The sequence below is a fragment of the Otolemur garnettii genome, unplaced genomic scaffold (assembly GCF_000181295.1).
Source record: "Otolemur garnettii isolate 467f Iridium unplaced genomic scaffold, OtoGar3 scaffold00233, whole genome shotgun sequence".
In the NCBI taxonomy this organism is placed as follows: domain Eukaryota; kingdom Metazoa; phylum Chordata; class Mammalia; order Primates; family Galagidae; genus Otolemur; species Otolemur garnettii.
The window spans coordinates 1,598,635-1,602,125 of record NW_003852628.1 but is presented as its reverse complement, the minus strand read 5'-3'; positions in this window follow the sequence as shown (position 1 = coordinate 1,602,125).

Sequence of the window (3,491 nt, the reverse complement as noted above, 5' to 3'; positions counted from 1 at the left end):
GGCTATGAAACTTATCATTTACAGGAGGATAGCACCAAAGAGTAGAAATCTGAGTCCCTGCTGAGGGACTAGTGCTGAGCCATTGCACTAAGCCTCAGGAAGGCTCCTCTCCAGACTTTTTGTTAGCAGACACAATTAAATGCCTTGAATGCTCAAGTCATGTTAACTGGATTCTCTGTTTCTTGCAGCCAAAAGTATCCCCACAAATCCATCCCTGTATGACCAGCACTAGGAAAAGTGGTCAATTAATATTTAAGCATAAAAAGTTTAATCATATAGGACTTCTCTGAGCTCAGGCATATGAGCCTTTTCAATTATGGATGTTGCAATGGAAGGTAATAAGGTTGCAAATCTCTACTTGAAGAAGCCAAGGCCTTAAAGAAGAGCTTTGAACTGTATATATTTTGGCTTTGCCTGGCCAGCATTTATTTCTCCTGGTAACAGTTCCTCAGTTTTCTTTTGGAATGAACCCCTTTCCCACTGCCTCATTCAATAGGACACACAACTCAGAATTATCCAATAGAACACTCAATCCCTATTGCACAGCAACAAGCCTTTCCTGGTCTTTGCCTGCTCCCCTAAGTCCCAGCTAATATCACCTCCTCCTCCTGCACAGTGCCCAGGGACTTATATTGCTTTAATATGCTCTCTTATCCTCCTTTTTCTGATGATTATTTGGGTTTAACCATATGAAATTGCCAATATTCTACAATTTCACCTGGGTAGAGTGCCATGCTGTCATAGCTCACAGCAACCTCAAATTCTTGGGCTCAAGAGATCCTTTTGCCTCAGCCTCCTGAGTAGCTGGGATCACAGGCACTTGCCACAATGCCCAGCTATTTTTAGATACGGAGTCTAGCTCTTGCTCAGGCTGGTCTTGAACTCCTTAGCTCAAACTATTCACCTGCCTCAGTCTCCCAGAGTACTAGAATTATAGAAATGAGCTACCATGACTGGCCTGATATTCTACACTTTCTAACCTACAAAAATGGCAAGTTCATATGGTTCAACCTAGTATTTGGCAACCTCCTTCCTAGAACACATGACCTGGACATATGACATCTCCCCCCAGCCAATCAGAGTATTCCATTCCCTTAGATGTCACAATTGGCACCAGCTTGGGGGGTGTGTGTCATGTGACTTCAGTCAGGCCAATCAGAGTGCTTCTCTGGGATTTTTCTCTTAGGACTAGAGATTCTGCCATTTTACCTCTGGGCTCTGGAAGGATGGAGTCTGTGTTTATAAATAAATAACCATTTCCCCACTACATACACTTGAAAGAGATGAATCCAAGCTGAAACAAGTTGAGAGGATAGAGACACAGGGAGAGTGTCTTGGTGGCCATGAGTCTGGGTTCCTGTCCCCGTGTTTCTTGCAGCTTTACCCTTCATTCCATTTTTTTCTCAGTTGTATAAGCCAACAAATGCTCCCTTTTAAAGACTAATCTAGTTGAGCTGAGTTTCTGTCTGTTGCTACTAAAAAATGCTGACTAAAACGCTTCCCTGTTCCTCCAGGCTGCGTCAGGCAGCTCCTCTGGGAGGAGCTCTCCTGCCATGGACTGTGCTTCCCCCATCACAGCCCTATTGCCCACAACCATCTGTCTGTCTGAGTTCCAGGAGGGCAGGAGCTGGGTCTGTCCTAGTAGCCATCATGTCTCCAGTGCCAAGCATAGAGCAGATGCTTAAACATTCCCCTTGGACAATACCATGCCCTTTCTCAAGTACTGTACCTGTTTCTTAAGTTTAAAGCTCTTGATTTTGAAAGACAAGTAAGACATTGACCTTGATACATGTAAGTACTTCTCTATTAAGGAAGGTGGGTACAGTGTCTTCCAACGGGCTGAACCAGGAATGATTAGGGTCCCAGATATGTAATGGCTTGATGTCAGGTTCTGAGATGGCAGTTCCTGATTTTTGTTTGTTTGTTTGTTTGTTTGTTTGAGACAGTCTCACTCTGTCACTCTGGGTAGAGTATCATGACGTCATAGCTCACAACAACCTCAAACTCTTTGGGCTTGAGCAATCCTCTTGCCTTAGCCTCCCCAGTATCTGGGATGACAGACAACTGCCACAATGCCTGGCTAGTTTGTCTATTTTTAGTAGAGATGGTGTTGGGGTCTCACTCTTGCTCAGGCTGGTCTCAAACCCATGAACTCAAGCAATCCACCAGCCTTAGCCTCCCAGAGTGCTAGGATTACAGGTATGAGCCACCATGCCCAGTCTTTTTTTTTTTTCTTCTTTTTAGACAGAGTATTGCTCTGCTTCCCTGACTAGAGTGTAGCTGTGTCATCATGGCTTAATGTAACCTCAAAATCCTGGGCTTAAGCAATCCTCCTGCCTCAGTCTCCCACGTAGCTGGGACTACAGGTACGAGTACCCTGCTAATTTTTCTATTTTTTGTAGAGATGGGATCTTGCTCTTGATCTGGCTGGTCTTGAACTCCTGTCCTCAAGCACTCCTGCCGTGGCCTCCCAGAATGCTAGGAAGCCACCAACCCTGGCCATCCATTTGTTTTGAAGGCAGACATATTCCATCCTAAATCTGGGACCACCATGAAAATCAGATTACATCCCACCCCCCACTGCACACCTAACAATCAGAATATATTGGCCCCATCCCAACCCAATCCTCTACTGCAGAGGTCCTCAAACATTTTAAATAGGAGGCCAGTTCACTGTCCCTCAGACCATTGGAGGGCCAGACTCCAGGCCCCGGGACGAGTCGGCTGCTAAGCAGGACAGGCAGCGGCAGCAAAATACCCAGCGGGCCAGATAAATGTCCTACGTGGGCCACATGTCATAGTTTGAGGATGCCTGCACTGGCTTCCCACAGCTTTGAAGAATAAAATCTTAACTCTTGACCACAGCCCAGAGGTTCTACAGAAACTGCTCCCTGCTTACTTCTCCCACCTCTTCTCTTTTCACTCATTTCATCACCCCAGGCCAGATACACTACCTTCAACACATCAAGTACACTCTTGCCTCAGGGCCTTTGCACATGCTGTTCACTTCCCTGCACTGTTCTTCCCCGCTCTTCCCACAGTGGACGTCTTCAGGCCTAACATCACTCTCAACCTAAAGTAGGCCTCTTTGTCATTCCCTGGCCATCATCATGCTTTCATTCTTTGTATGGTACTTTACCATCAGACATGTGTTATTTATTTGCTTATTTATTTATGCCCTTCCCCTTTAGAATATAAGCTCCATGGGGCAGGGCTGTCTTGTTTCGTTTTGCCTATTTTGTTCACTGTTGTTGCCCGTACATTGGGCAAAGTACATAATATGTGCTCAATAAAGCTTTATTGAGTGAATGGGAGCCAATATATTCTGATGGTTAGGTGTTCGAGATTTGGAGCCAGGCAGCTTTCCAATCATGGCTCTGCTATTTATTGGCTGTGTGGTCCTGGACAAGCAGTTTAACCTCTCTGAGCTTTAGTTTCCTCACCCTGAAACCTGGGTCTGTCTGTTGCTGGCTTTTTTTTTTTTTTTTTTT